This window comes from Micromys minutus, assembly GCF_963924665.1.
Source record: "Micromys minutus genome assembly, chromosome: 24".
Taxonomy (NCBI): Eukaryota; Metazoa; Chordata; class Mammalia; order Rodentia; family Muridae; genus Micromys; species Micromys minutus.
Window position 1 is genome coordinate 3645238 of NC_137959.1, and position 16656 is coordinate 3661893.

Here is a 16656-nt window from a genome sequence, read left to right on the forward strand (position 1 = left end):
AACCAACAACTGAAGACAATGGCTGTCCCTCCCCTAGAATTCACCAGTAGCCAATAGTTTGTTGGGAGAGGTAGTGTACCTTTAAACACTCTGTGATTGACTGTTGCTAGGCCTGTGTTGGTCCAATTGCAAGCAACCGTAGCTGCTTAATATGATGAGGGACTACATCCACAGCCTTCTTCCTCCTCTTCCTCCTCCTCTCCTCTCCTCCTCCTCTCTCTTCCTCTCTCCTCCTTCTCTCTCCTCTCCTCTTCCTCTCTCCTCCTCTTCCTCCTCCTCTTCCTCCTTCTCTCTTCCTCCTTCTCCTTCTCTCTCTATTCTCCTCTCTCTTCCTCCTCCTCTCTCCTCTTCCTTCCTCCCCTTCCCTCCTCTTCCTCCTCCTTCTTCCTCCTCTCTTCCCCTTTCCCTCCTTTCCTTCACCTCCTCCTCCTCCTCCTCCTCCCTTTCTTCTCCTCCTCTCCTTTCTCTTCCCCTCCTCTCTTCCTCTTCCTCCTACTCTTCCTCCCCCTCCTCCTCTTCTTCCTCCTCTTCTTCCTCCTCCTCCTTCTCCTCTTCTCCTCTTCCTCCTCTTCCTCTTCCTCCTCCTCCTCTTCCTCCTCCTCTTTCTCCTCCTCCTTTTTCTTCTCTAGCTCTTATATTCTTTCTTCCCCATCATCTTCTGCCATGTTAGCTTCATGTATTAGCTAGAGAGCACACACATGTCTCGTTTAGAGTTGAACATTTAACTATTACTTATCCACAGCACCTTGAGCAACTGTCTATCTCTGCATCCACTAATACCCATTGCAAAGAGGAGCTTTTCTGATTAAAGTATCACTTGTCTAATAGGGTAAACATAACACTTAGATGGTAGCTTGAGACCGTGACAATCTAGTTACTCACAGTATTAAGCTTACCCTCAGAGCCTAAGACAACCTCAGCCACCGGTTTTTAACTAGGTTTGCAGTACCAGGAATACGTTCCAGCTTGTGGGACAGACCACACTGCCTACCAGTCAGAGACTGTCTGCTGCCATCACACTGTTTTGCTTGAAAAGATGATGTTGCAGACCACAGGACTGCCAGCTGCGTACGACCATTGGTGACCTCCCCCAGTAGCCTGTGTAGCACCTCCCAGAATTATGAAGGCAGGGAGGAAGCTTCCAGATCAGTCACCTCTGGATTTCTTTATACCTTACAATCAATGTGTGTGGTGTCTTTAGAGATATGCTCTTGAGACAAAGCCATTTTTAGTCCAGGCTGGCCTTGGACTCACCTCTAAAGATGAAGGTAGTAGCTCTTGACTGACATGCTTCTGTTTCTCACACACTACCATACCCAGATTTTTAGTATGAATTTTGTATAAGCATGCATTTGCAGATACCTGTGGAGACCAAAAGTTCCCTGAACCTGGAGTTAGTGGTGTTTGGGAGCCCATTCAGAGCGCTGAGAGCTAAGGGACACCAAGCACTTATTGCTAAGCTGTTGTCCCTGTCCCTACCTCATTCATTTTTAAGTGTGCCTCTTTGCTACATCTTAAACATTATGTTATCAAAATAAGATACATTACATTTGCATTTGACAGTGATTCAACTTTATTGCATAGGTCTGCGTGATGGGCTTGCTGATGTTGTTTTAACTACTGTTTAACTGCTGAAAATTGGTGAATCACAACTCTTGATACACTTTGGGTTTTTAATTCTGTGTATTATCAGAATGCATTATTGTTTTTCTAAAAGCACCTGAAATAGCACTTACTGTCATATCTTAATTGCTCCTAGAAGCTAAGTAATAAAAGTGTCATTTATAGAATCAAATAGAATTTTCTGGTGGCAGTTTTTGTAACAATGCATGTGGAGGCAAAAATGAACAAAATCATTTGGGGACAGGTAATGTTAATCTGCTCCAAATCCCAAACCCCAGCGTATGAGCAAAGAAGGTGGGTTTGAACCTGTGCACTTCTCTAGAGATGCTGCTTTCTTTGACTCTAAGCAAGGTTTCAGTTTGTGAGTCAGGTAGTGACAACTGTCACATCCAGCAACTTTGGGCTGTAACAAAAGCAAGAATCAGGGCTGTGGATATGGCTCAGTTGGTAAAGTGCTTTGGTGCATAAACAGGAGCTGAGTTCAGAACCCAGCACCCAGGTAAAAGCTGTGTCACTGAGCAGCTGCAATTCCAGCGAGGGGAGAGAGTCCCTGCAGCCCACTGGCCTGGCAGTCCAGAGAACCGGTCAAGTCCCAGGTCAAGGAGAGAACAGCGTTAACATTTATATTACAGCCTCTTTCTTCTTCATTCTGAGCTGTGTAACTCCTACTGGATTAAAATAAACTAGCATTGCATTAAAGAGTAGGTTTTCTTCTGGAACCTTCTACTAGATGTGCCTTTCACATTTGAAGGTTGCTTCCGTCCGGTGCTGGGGTCTGCACCGTGGCCAGGCGCTCTAGACAGGTGTAGAGAGCAGATGTTTACTCCGAATCTAACAGCTGGAGCTGCAGAAATTCAAACTCCTCCATGTACACCCACCCTCTGCTCTGATCCTTGTCTGCCAGTGGGAAGTCAGCTTGCTTCCCTTTAAAATGCTCTTCGCTGCTGTAAGATAACCGCTCGCAGAGAGTTGGCAAATTAAAACTCCTAAAGTAGTCAGTTGCCAGGCGAATGGTTCTGTGATGGTGTCACGTTAGGTATGGTTCGTCTTTGATAGTATATTCTGTCAGTATTAAAACAGGGAAGACTTGAAACTATTCAGAGCCTTTTAGACTTCTGATTACAAGCAGTCTCTAAGTTAGTGGTATTGCAGGGCCCGATGTTTGCTGTATTTTATACTGGAAACTAGGTGCGGTATCATAGCAACCATGGAACTTCTCAGTGCTTAAAGCAACCCAGACTGCAGGCTCCGGAGGACGCTCTCACAAACTCCAGTCTCCACAGAAACATCTAGATCAAGGACTCTCCTAGTCAGTGCAGTGGTGGGACTCTCCACCTGTAGATTAAAAATACAACATTATTCTCTCTCTCTCTCTCTCTCTCTCTCTCTCTCTCTCTCTCTCTCTCTCTCTCTCTCTTTGAAACAAAGCAAAATTATTTTGTAAGAAATGATGAAGAAAAGAAATTTTAAGGTAACATCTTTCTGCAGTTTTTAATTAGATAATTTATAAGCTCCCCATTTTCTCCTGATCTTGAGGATAATTATCAAGATACACACACATGTGTGGTACATGCTTGTAATTGTGTGTGTATTGTATGTTGGCATGTGTATATGTATTCTCAGACTTGTGCTTTCACCAATAGAATTAATTTTCTACACCACCAGGCAAAACTCATACATTTTGACCATCTTCAGATTAACAAGTATCTTAAAATACTCAGCAAACTCAGAAATAGCAAATCACGTCTTTTTCGTCTTCATGATCCACACACCCAGGCAAAATTTAACAGTCCACTAACTCAGGTATCAGTGTTAGGCCTACCAATGTACGTAGGTTACGCATCACTAAAAATAATGGAGAAATGGCTTGAGCTTGCTACGGTCGGGAAACCGATTGCTGGAACACAGTCAGCTAGAAATCATATGAAATCAGAAGGGTTTTAATTGAATAAGCTTGATTATGTTTTCCACAGAAACCTGTTTTTCTTATTTAGATTATCAAAACCAATAAATTATCAATTCACAGAGCCTACTCCAGAAGAATTAGCCACCACTGCAGGTACCCAGGAGTTCCCGTGCAGGACGAGAGATAATGGCTGGGCACTGGGGGCGCCATTTTCAGTGTGCTTGCATTTCGTCGCTGGAGTCAGGGATTACTGCCAGGGCTCTGCCCTGCTCACCTTCCCTGGTCCTGAGACACAGAGCCCCACAGTTTAGGAAAACTGCACCAATGCTTTTTCATTTGTTAGTATTTGTTTCACTTTAGCTTTTGGTATAAAAGACTTTTATTGCTTGAAAATTCACCAATGTTGACGCCCTTGGCCCTTAAATTAATTAAACCTACTAAAATGTCCTTGAATTAATTAAAATGAATTAATTATATATGCATTTAGTCATTAATTAAGTAACTAATTAATCACTATAATATCTTCCAAAATTCTTAGGTGATCAATGAGAAAGACTCTTTCCCAGTTTCTTGTGTATGATTTCTTTTTCTCATTCCATTTGTAATTTGGGGGAGCAGATATGACTTGGTCAGTATAATTTCTGAGGGGCCTAACCCTCATTCTAAATACGTTGGAAACATTTTTGGAATTTTTTTGTACAAACAAATGACATGAGCTCATGACTGCTCTGCACTGCGTGTGCCCTACTCTGGAGCAGTCCCAGGTAAGACTGGCCTGACCGGTGTGGGCACAGGGACTTATAAAAATGGTCTGATTTAGAACATTAAAAGCTAAATTTAAATGATCAAACTTAAGGGGATGGGATGATTGGGCGTGGTGATAGAACGGATGGAGGGATGTTCATAAAGGAAGAATTAGGTGAGGACTCTTCCCAACCTACCTGAGCAGCTGGGGCAATGTCTTATTCCCAGCTGGATTCCAGCTCTTCCAACAACATGCAGCACACAGTAGGTACTCAATAAATGTCTCCTTAATTCAGGGTGGTTTTGCCTAAGCATACGCCTAACTTTTCCAGTAATATCCCTCCATTCCCACTCTGATTATTCTTAAAATAAGAACTGTAATGACCACTTAAAATGTTCCAGACATTTTCATGTATGTTATCTGTATTAATTCTTTTACTCCTGAAAGAAAATCTGTCAATCTCGTTTATAACCATGAGTGGGAGTGCAGAGGTATTACGTTTATAACCGTGAGAGTGCAGAGGTATTACGTTTAAAGCCGTGAGTGGGAGTATTACGTTACTTGGCTGAGGTTGCCCAGGCACATAAACTGACCTTGGATCTTGACCTTGACCTTGACTTTCCAGCTCTGCTGCTCACCTCCATTCCCTGACCGCATCCCGACTCTGGAGCTCTGGGGGCCATTCTCAAGTGATCATCTTTTTCAGCCCCCATCTTAAGGGCACTGTGGCTCTTCCCTAGGCTGCATCCTGCTCCTTCTTTGTTCTTAAGTGGCTCAGTTCTCCGGCAAAAGTGTCACTCTTACGTTATCTCCTACAGTGCATTGGTGGGCTGGGGGTGATGGCGGGTTTATTTGTACATCTTTGGTATTGTGAGGACCACAGCCCACCGGTGGGCGAATCGTGAGTGAATGCCCACGGCCTTTCTAGCTTGGCATCCAGCATACCTTCCATCCTCTCTCATGCTTCAGGTACCAGATAAGCCCTTTTCCTCCTCCAGCCTTGGCTTACCTGCCTCGTGCTCTGAGGCCTCCTTTGCCCCAGTCTCACCTACACCGTAGAAGTGCAAGCTCCTCTTGCTGCTCTCTGAGTAACTGTAGACCGTCCTAGACATGAGCTTCGTTTCCCCCAAGCATTAATATTTAATCAACTATGGATTGTGGCTCATTAGAGAGTAGTGGTTATGACCCATTAGTTTGGGGATCACAGCCAGCATTTTAAAAATAACAAGAGGGGATCATAAAATAGAATAGGAAAGAGAGCAAGGTACTCAGCGAGGCTTAGCAGTGGAGCTGGAGCCTCTGTACTTGATTTCCAGCTCTACACTCACAACGAACTGTCTGGCTTTGGATCACTTTTAACCTCCTGTAACTCAGCCGTTTCATCTGGAAAACAGGGTTAGTGATGGGAGGGCTGGACGCAGAGTGCTTATAGGATTGTGTTAATAGTTATCAGAAGATGGGTGGAACTGTGTGTAACAGACTTGTTCAATTCTGTCTTATGTATTTATATGCCCTGAGTGTGCGTGTGCAGGGAGACACTTAGCAATGAGGCCAAAAAAGATGCAGAAAAACTATTCATCGAGAACAGGACTAAGCTGGAGCCAATAGGATGACTCGCATTAGAGGCCAGACTCCAGACCCCTCCACAATTCCCAAGATGGTACTAGACTCTTCACTCACCAACCCATTTCCCCCTTCCTCCCCTCCCTCTCCCTCCCTTCCCCCTCTCCAGCGTGCCTCTCCCCTGTAGATATTTACACGTCTGATATACACCCCAGTGCTGTGACCTGCCCTTCCGCCCCATCTCGGCTGAATCGTGACAAACTGATGCCCTGAGCTTCCTTTTTATAAAACTAAAAAAAATAATAATAATACAAAATTAGATTCCAAATTAGTGCAGAGAAAGAAATATGACAGTAAGTCAGTAAGAACAAGAATATGCAGGACGCTACATAGACTGTCAACCAGAGTCATTTACAGCTGACACAAAAGCTGACGACCTTCACACACGCATGCACACACACACACACACACACACACACACTCACATACACACACTCACACACACTCACACACACACTCACACACACACTCATACACACACACTTACACACACTCACACACACTCACACACACACTCATACACACACTCACACACACTCACACAAACACACACACTCACACACACTCACACACACACTCACACACACACTCACATACTCAGACAAACACACACTCACATATATACACACACATGCACTCACACACATACATACACAAATACATATGCACACACATAAACTCTCATATACACATGCATACACGAACATGTACACATGTATGCACATACAAATACATGTATGTGCACCTACACATATGAATACACCTCCCTACGCTTCCTTCATAAATGGCCACACAAGTGGAATGGGAGGATAAAGAATTTAAGCAAAAGGTAATGATTCAAGCCAATAAACAATTCCTAATGCTGACGTCCAAAATATGTGTCCACAAAGTCACGATACCCAGAGATAGGCTTAAGCATCGGAAGACACTGCTGATGACACTATTATAAACATGTCATAGATGATGGGAAGGAGGGTGATTAGGAACTAATATAAGTGTCTGAAGTACACTTTTAAGTGCAGGGGGTACTATCACATGTAAAATGTTACATATGTGTGCAAGACACCAATGTTAAGAAATAATCTTCAAACTCTGAAAAAAAACAATTGTCCCGAAGTCTTTCCTCAAACTGCAGCACCTCTTACGTTAAATGTCAGATTCTCACGTGTGCTTCCTGATGCCCACACACCTCCAAGCACGGCTATTCGGTGCTACCGATTTATTTGCCTGCCTTGAAGTCGGCGCCACAACCCTCTTCATGGATACAGTGCAGATGGCTCCCTTTTATGTTCCAAATGCTTTCCTTGCATATTGCTATTTATTTTTAAAATTATCAAGAGTTAGGAAGCATCGTTGGGTCTTCAGTGAGGATTGCACCAAATCTAAATGTTATTCTACGGGACATGATAACATTAAAGTTTTGAGCACCTACAGGACGAGAACTATGCTTTTCAGCTAGGTAAAGTGGGCGTAACGACAGCAACATTCCTCCCTATACCTGACTCCAACATACTGCAAAATGTGAAGGGGTTTTGCCCATGTGTTTTTAATAGATACACATCACCAACCAAAGGTCTCCTTAGTTTTTATGTTTCTTAGACATTATGGGTTTTTAACATCATTAAATAATTTTCTATTTTTTTCTAAGGTGATCATAAATTTTGCTGAGAAAGTTACTAGATTTTCTAATACTGAGCTATATCCTTCAATTCAGGGGTATGGTGTGGCTTTAATATCTCTCTCTCTCTCTCTCTCTCTGTGTGTGTGTGTGTGTGTGTGTGTTTGTGTGTGTGTGTGTGTGTGTGTGTGTGTGCATTTTCATCTAAATTATAGGGTCAACCTGCAATCTTTCTTCTTCTGCTCTACAATTTTATAGAAAACATTGGGAGGCTTAAATCAGATAATTATATGCCAAGCATTGCGATCTGAATCTGTGCATGAAAGACGGTGGCACTGCTGTAATTAGGGCCGTGCGGCTGCTGTGCACAGCTGTACCCGCTTTGTGCTCCTGCCTCATTCTGGATACGCTTCTCAGCCACTTCTCTGTCTTTTCTGTGAGCAGCTGTTTGCTTTGTGAGATCCCCTCTCCTATTTTGTTATTTTTCAGTTCACTCCTGATGCGTTCTCCTTTGCTCTGTCTTTGGGCTCCCTTCATTGTGTCTGTTTTGTTAGAACGTTTTTTTGTCACCCTGAGCTGAAAGCTCCTTCCTCGCTCAGAACGGCTACTCCCTATTCTCTCTCTCCCGGTAGAGCCTCCTCTGACCCGAGGATGCCTGCTTCTCAAGGATGTCATGTTTGGGCATCTTTAAGATCCCAAATATGTCAAGTGACCATAAAGGGTTTCACTTTGAAGCAATGAATAAATTAGAGATTTGTCTTTGCATTTGCAGGGAAGGGTTTTTTGTGTTTGCTTTCTGCTGCTTTCGTTCAGTGCAAACGAGGGTATGAGGAGGGAACCTTTGCTCAGATGATACGCCATGCGTGACATCGGCCATGAAACGTCCAGGGTAGCTAAAACATAGTCAATGTTTATAAAAACAATCTTATATGTTTTAGCAATTAATGTATATTCTACGTCAATTTGCTAAACAGCGGGCAGATGTAGACCGGGATCCAGTCACCAGCTTGCTCCCTTCAGCCGAGCATGTCTTAGCCATGTGGTTGTTCTTTTGCATGATCTGTAAGTTTCTGAAAGAAAATTCATTTTGATCACCATTGATTTTCTACATTCTGAAGCTGTCGTATCTGGTGCAGTTTTTCCCACCTGCCCTATTTCTCAGTAATCAATCTATTTATAAACCTCTGGGGCTTCTGCTCCATTCATTGTTCCTCTGCTCAAACTCTGCGCTGTGCCCTGTTGGCCCTGCTGCGGAGGCTTCGTGCTCGCTGTTAGCCTGTTCAGTGCTGGACGAGAACCAGAAAGACTTCTCTGTCTATAGCTCCTGCCTGCTATCTGTTTTATGTGAGTCTGGGTTTAAGTTTGAATTCAGCATTGTTTTGTCTTCTCAAAAATACCTTCTTGTTTTACAACACTCCAGTTAACACGAAACTTGATTTTAAATATTGTCAGTCCTAACCCATAATTTTCTAAGTATTCACGATAGCCGCAGTAAGGCCAACATGACGTTTAGGGCACGTTACGTCCCCCAGACGCTGTCTTGGCAGAGCATCGGGTGGTCCGGGTCTGTGGTTTTCATTACAGCCGTTTTCACCACCCTCCGTAGGTTTGATCTTTCCTGCCCAGGCCTGTGAGAAGCAGTCACTTCTCTATCTCGGTGAAACTGAGCTCTTTGTAATGATAATCACTGAGCACAAAATAGCCTTACAACTCTGTCCTTAAGTTTGACAGGGAAAACATACCCCGAACTTACTTTGATGCGGGAGAAGGTTACGGGATGCTAGTGAAAGCCGTGCATCCGTGGGGTTCTCACCTTAGAACTCAGAAAGGAGTTCCGCTGCTGCTCTTGAATGTCAGAGGAAACATGTCTCTACTCGATTTACCATAGTTTTCTTTTCATCCAAGAAATAAAAAACAACAGTGTTAAAATGAGCCTAACCTCATAAATGAACTTAATTTTTCAAAAGGAAAAGGAAGAAAGGAGGAAGAAACAATGGTATAGCAGAGAACCAGGGGAGGGGGCCGGAGAGATGCTAAGAGAGAGAGAGCAGGGTCTGAAGAGAGGAGGTCAGATACCATCGCCCCACTAGAAGAAATGGCATAACGTGAAAAATCAAAACCCAAGTTTTTCTATTTATTTTCATACTAACGAGCATGGATAATGTTTTGCTGTCATTTTTTAAATTACGTAGTTTTCCTTTTGTGCTTTTAGGGGGTCACTTTTCTCTTCAATACTTGTCAGACGAAGAGCCTCATACACTCATTTCCTGTCCTTGTCTTATGGCTTTTTAAGTAATGTAAAGAAGTGCGTGCGTGCGTGAGTGTGCGTGTGTGCATGTGTTCAGAGACAACAACACGAGAACAGATGCCTGCAACTCTAGGTGTGAAGAGTCGATTCTTTCCTTTCACGAAGAAACCTCTTCCTGTAGTTGTTTTATATGAAAGGTTTCAAAAAAAAAAAAAAAAAAAAAAAAAAAAAGATGTAGAAAAAGTTCTAATCAACTTCTGTACATTATGTAGAACTTCATTTTCTAAACTCTGCAAAAGAAAGTTTCATATTTAATGGGAAGTCATGAATTATTCCATTCATCATCTACTTCCTCCTTTCAAAGGCACGATCTGGATAAAAGGCGGGGTGAATAATTTCAAAAAATACAATACATTTTTAATGGGAAGGTGCAAAGCCACAGACTCTCACGACTCCCAGCAAGAGTGCAAGAAACAGAATTTTACTTGCAAAAACTCAGGAACTCCAACACAGGCAAAGTGTGAGGCGAGCTCCCTGAAAACAGCCAGGCAGGACCCGGAAAATAAGGTTACCACAGGCCATGCCTTTGTTGCCCTAAGATAAGCGCTCCGGCTTTCTCTTCCCACTTTTTCATATTTCACTCACCTTACATGGAAAACCAATTGTTTTGTTTATAAAGATGATAGCTGCAGTGAAGGAAGTGGGGGTGTTTTTTGGGAGGGTTAAGAACAACAATCTCAAATCTTATAATTTCAAAAATTGTGCAGGACACAACAAGCACATTTAAAAATAGTAGATATAATATTCTGTGGAGTTTATGCAAACACAAATTATATTAATTTACACAAAAGTATTCAGTTGCTATAGTAACGTTAATACTTTTGTGTGTTTGTAGTCATGATATATGAAATTAATTTTTACTTCATATTCAATGTTTATCAGGACAAAAATAATAAAATTATATTACCTATTCAGAGTTCTTTTTTCTCACTAAAAGTCACTTTAAATACTGTACTTCTTTGTTGGCTTGCCAAGGGCTGAAAATTAGTGTCATTTGAACAAAAAGAAAAAAAAAGAAGGAAAAAAAAAAAAAAAACCAAACAAACAAAAACAAAGCACCATGAATCTATGTGACTGCTCCTCTTACCCAAAGGTGTTCATTCTGGCTTAAAACTCATTCATTTCCTGAAAAAAATTCTTTATAAATGGCATTCGGCGCACGGCTCCTGGTCTTCCACAGATGCTGCTGTTCGGTAAGGGAGTTGGACCCTGACACTCCCAGGAAGGTTCGCAAGAAGTGAGATCGCAAGTCCACAAATCTGGAAACTTATATAAGACTCTTCCAGTCTCTTATATGATACTGCCAAAGAGACTTTGTAAAACTGGCTAAATTTTGAGATTTTTCAGCAAAGATGTATGCTGCTGAAATTCTGCGTGTCGGCTTTTGTGGATAACTCGTTCAGTGCCGTGTTGTCCTCCTGCTGGATGCATTGTTGGTCTGCTAGTGGTGGCCACTGTGATTCAAAGATGTGAGTGCATGGAAATCATTTGAGTAAATCATTTTTAGCGAGATAAACACAGTTTTAAATGCTTTCATATAGCCAAGAGAGCTCTTTAAAGACATTGGAAGGGCTGCAGTCCTGTGCGGCCTGCTGAATCAAATCCATCCTTCTGTGACATCCAGTAACCATGGCCTGCAAGACATTGCTGGGCTGATAAACAATCTCTGGTCTCAGCAGAACCACTGACATCAGTTCTAATGATGGAATATGTGACTTGACTTTTGTTTCATGCTGCGGAAATATTTTATGTGTTCTAAAATGAAGTAACCTGTCTTGAAAAAAATTCTTGTTGGGAGAAATCATTTTGTTAACTATGTTTTTAAATGTTGTATCATCCATCAAAAGAACTATATTAGTAATATTTCCATCTTATTACTAGGTTTCTTTAAAAAATAAAAATAATAAAAGGAAAAAGATGTGCTTCTATTAAGTAGAATTTTTCAAACAATTTTTTCTATTTGGTACCTGTGCTGTGAAAATATTGAAACTTTATGCTTTCTACTTTATTAATATATATGAATTTTTATTTTCCAAAAGTATATTTGCATATGTAACAGTTTTTCCAAAGATTCAAATCAGTAAACTTAAAACTGTTTAGAGAATTACTTAGCAATTCTACTTACTGTCACTCTGATAGATTTTATTTGTTTTTAAATCAGCAGGTTTAGCGAGATACCTAATTGAGTCTAAATCTAAATTGAAAACAAAATACTCTATTACATTAATGTCTATATTCTAATTGTAATATTTTTATTTTCATTTAAAAAAATCTTACATAATGGGTAATACCACACTTATTTAGGTGGTGATTCTGAAGAGATTTTCAGAAAACACATAAGTAATACATGCTAGATGCTAATATTTTTAACCATTGTAAAGAGAATTTTACCCAAAACTATAATAACATGTAAAATATGTAAGGACAGAAGAAACTGCACAATACTTAAGCATCTAAAACTACTTTAAGACTTTAGATATGTGCCCATAAAGAACAGAGATTGTGATTATAACTGTGTCATTAAAATTCTTACCACACATTTAGTCATAAATAAAATAACAGGAAAAGTTTCTCATTGAAATGTATGTTTAAAAATAAGTGGATTCTTCTTCACTTTTTAAAATGTCTAGAAGAATCAGTCATGTTAATCCTAGTAAATAATTCAAATTATAATGACTCGTCATAATTAAACAGAGTTTTAAATTTAAGTATATCAAAATTCTGCTTTTCAAGACACTAACATAGAAGATCTAAACTTAACTGTACAGAAATTAAACTGTATTGTTAATTTGTAATCAGTGGCTGTACAGACACTGCACACTGTGGGTTCCCCAGAACTGCCACAGTTGGAAAGCGCATGCATTTTCCTTACTAGGTATAGCGCCCCAATTCTCCCATAAATGAAAACTAAATGATTTGAAAACAATGGCCTAATGTGCTACTTGATCAGTGTGCCTCTGAAGCAAGGTACTGCTCACTGTTCAGTGACAGCTGCCTCCTTTGCTCTTGTGGGAAGGAGCAGTGAGGACGCCACTTGTAACTTTACACGTATATCACTTGGGCGCCACACTGTTTGCATATCAATTAAAGTAATATCTGTATCAAGATATTGTTGCCCCAGAAACAACTCACAGACTGTGTGAAGTTCAAGAAAAAAAAAAAAAAAACAAAAAACAAAAAAAGTCATGTTCAATCCTTACACAGCAAGAACACATTGACAAATTCCGGGTTACACCCTGTTTTACACGTACTTTTTGCTCATTGTAAAAAAAAAAAAAAAAAAAAAGCCAAGCACTGACACAATTGTATCTGTATACATTTGTGCAAAAATGTTTAAATTTTTTTATCTTTGTTTTTTAAAATAAAGTTTAAAAAAAAAAAAAAGAATCGGTGTTATCACACTTGTTCAGACTGCAGTTTGCTAAATTTCCAGTAGATGCCCCCAGAGACCAGTCAACTCATTGGAAACTTTTTTTTTTTTTTTTTTTTTTTTTTAAGAAAGGGATGTTTGGGTGGTTTGCTTGCTGGCTTGTTTTTGTTTAATGTTAAAACTTTGTTTCTGACTATATTTGGAAGTATGTCGAAAATAAAATAAAAATCCTTAAAAAGTGCAACCCCCCATTTACTTCTTACTTTCCAGTAAGTACTGTACATATAGGATGGTTCTCAAGCAGCGTTAGTTATCACTGGGACCAAGAATGTAAAAAGGCAGACATTTAGATAAGAGATGCTGTCGTCGTTTACCGAGATTCCATCTATTTTAAGGTAAAGCCATTCTGAGCGCTGTGGATTTTTTAAGTCTTGTCTCTTTCCTCTAGTTCTATGTGAGAAATGCTTCTCAGTGTTTGTTACTGCTGCTGTTTAGCTTTTGGAGAAAAAAAAAATGCTAAAGTAAAAAGTGTTGAAACAGACGGAAGGCAGGAACTCGACTGTCATCAGGGTTAGCACGTGTGGAAATACGTTGTTTCGTCTGGTCCTCTGTAATGTCTACCTACTGAGCAGAGGTAGGACCAGCCATTCACTTCATTTCCTGGAAGTTATATTAACTGAAGCTGTGTCAGTATTCATTAGGCCTGTGATTATCCCGCAGGTGACTCCAATAACATTTATCCCTCCAATATGACTGTAAGGCTGTTAAACCGACAGAGATCTCACTAGTGGCTTATAAATATTAACTTAATGGAATAAAAGTATTAGCCTGACTTTTGATGAGCTCTCACAGATCTTTCAAGTTTATCTTTGTCGAATTAAATAAAATTTTTATGATCTTGTTTGAAAGTATGTTTTTTTTACTTAATTGAACTGTGCGTGAGATCTCTGAATGTGAAGGTTCTGATAGTGTGATTCCAGTGTAGCCATAAAGAAATACGGTACATTTATTCCCCACATATTCGGAGAGATGCTAATACAAATCTGTCTTTAGCTAACTCACGTTCATGCAGTGAGAGGAGGCAGCCCATGCCTGGCATTTTCTCCCTTCACCTGCTCTGTAGAAGGGGGCGGGTTTAATTCTTATTAAATGTTTGCCGGTGTGCCTCCTTTATCCCCTCAAATGAGACTCAGGCATCTCATCCATTTGTCATGGATGCTATCATCTGCCAGATCCTCATTTTAAGAAGACGGATCCGGGGGCAGAGGGGGCGTCTCAGAATGACCCTGGTCACTTCTTCTGGCTCAGTTTGAACACAGATTAGTTCAGATAAAGGCAATGGATTCAAACAGGAAATGATATCGTAGTTGTCAGAATCAATCAAATTTTTAAATAAGCAATGCAGATGAGCCGAACGCTGTGAGAAGACGAAAAGGGTAAAATTGTCTATGGAACTGTCGGCGAGGTGGGGAAGAAGAAGGAATCAGGAATCAGGAGGCAGAGAGAACTGTGCGTGAATCTCACTTCTGCCCCTTGCAAACTTCTATGGCTTTGGGCAACACAGGTATTTTAGAGGCTTTTGATGCAATTTAAAATAGTTAACCAGGTTGCCATTGAGTGGTGCCTTTACATAGCCGCAGAGCCCGTGTCGGTAGACTAGATCACATCTAGTTTTAAAATCCATCCCCAGCTGCAGATCCCATCCTGGTATCTTAGTTAGGACTTCTATTGCTGTGAGGAGACATCATGACCAAAAGCAACTTAAGTAAAAAACGGTCAACTTGGTCCTCACAGTTCATCACCGAAGGCAGTGAGGGCAGGGGCTCAAACGGGAGGAAGCTGGGGGGACCTGAAGGCAGGAGCTGGTGCAGAGGCCTCGGAGGGGTGCTGCCCTCTGGCCGCTGTCCATAGCCTGCTTTCCAAACCACCCAGGGTGACATCACCCACAATGGGCGGGGGTGTCCCACATCAATCACTTACTAAGAAGATGCCTCACAGGCCTGCAGGCAGGACAGTCTCACTGAGGCACCTACTCAGCTGAGGGTCCTTCCTCTCGGGTGAGCTGCTTATGTGCATCCTGTGATCACTTCCTGGAAGGCATTTCATAGGTGCTTGGTGTGGTCAGAAATGGCCTCACGTTTATTTATATACCACTAGTGCTCGAGGCGCACTATCCTCAAATTCTGTAATATGAAATCCCTTCGTGAGGTTTCCCAGAATTCTCATTTCCACCTTGCATACATTTTTCTTCCGATGCTTAAAATCAATATTATAGTTTAGACCAATATTCATAACTTTTGGTGTGTCACTAAAATTGAAGAGTAAAACAATCACGATCCAAGGGGGAAATTATTAAAATAATGATAAAATACTATTGTCTTTATATTAAGAAACGTTTTAGCAAAGTAAATCAACTTTATCTACGGTTCTCTATTAAGCAACAGAAATTTGAAGCATTCAAATATACTAGCAAGAAATGGTGTAGATTTTTACTTCCAGATAACCAAGGCATATTAATAAGTAAAGATTTGGGGCAGGTAAATAATTTACATCAACTATGGACAAGAATCTATGGAGTAAATTAGCATCACTGATTTTTCTTGATCCTGGGTATTAATTACAAGGCTTATTTTTATGATGTGTATGTTTACACGTGTATAAACATGTGCAAAATTGAAACATCAGCATAGTTATACATATATATTGAAATATTGCCCGTTAGAGCATCTTTGCGAAGAATGGCCATTTAAACATTCTCTAGATATTTTTGAAATGGATTTTGGTTGTATTTTGTAGATGTTTGGAAGCTGAAAGCTATCTCAGAAATAATCTCAGTGCAGCCTTCTGGTGTGTTTTCAGGATTTGGGACCATAGGGAGCAACTGGTCTTGACTCAATTAAGCAGAAGTGACCTTATTGGAAGGATATTTGGTAACTAATTAGGTGGAAATTAAGAGAGAACCTGGTCCAGAAGGAAAGGCCAAGTCACAGGACCCTTAACAGACGGTGGATAGCAAGACTAGCCAACAGTGTTCTTAAGAAGCTGCTGCCTCGTTGACTGAGGCCTAGTCCTGCTTACACACTATGTTTCCCAGGCAGAGTCTGTGGTCAGGACTTTACCTAAGTGCTCATCCTTTTGCTAAACTTCTTGACCCACAGAAATTTTCTCCCTAGTAGGGCTGGTTATTTTCACATACTCTAGAATGCTGCCAGCTATGGGGAGGGCGTTGCTGCTGGGCAGGGAAGGCCACCTCCAGCAAATGACCCTCTCCCATCTCTCAAGGCCAATGAAGAAGGCCCAGGATGCTTGTCTGCATTTGTCTCTCACCTGACTTCACAGGAGCAGCTCTCTCAGATGCCCCGCCCAGGCTCTCCCAGATGCCCCGCCCAGGCTCTCCCAGATGCCCCGCCCAGGCTCTCCCAGATGCCCCGCCCAGGCTCTCCCAGATGCCCCGCCCAGGCTC

At 41.2% G+C, this 16656-nt stretch overlaps 1 protein-coding gene across 1 annotated transcript in view; it reads left to right on the forward strand.

Annotated features, from left to right (window-relative positions):
• TTC29 (tetratricopeptide repeat domain 29) overlaps positions 1 to 16656 on the forward strand; it is a gene marked incomplete at both ends in the record, with an annotated part of 176064 nt that overhangs the window by 7646 nt on the left and 151762 nt on the right. The gene's annotated exons all lie outside the window — the stretch shown is intronic.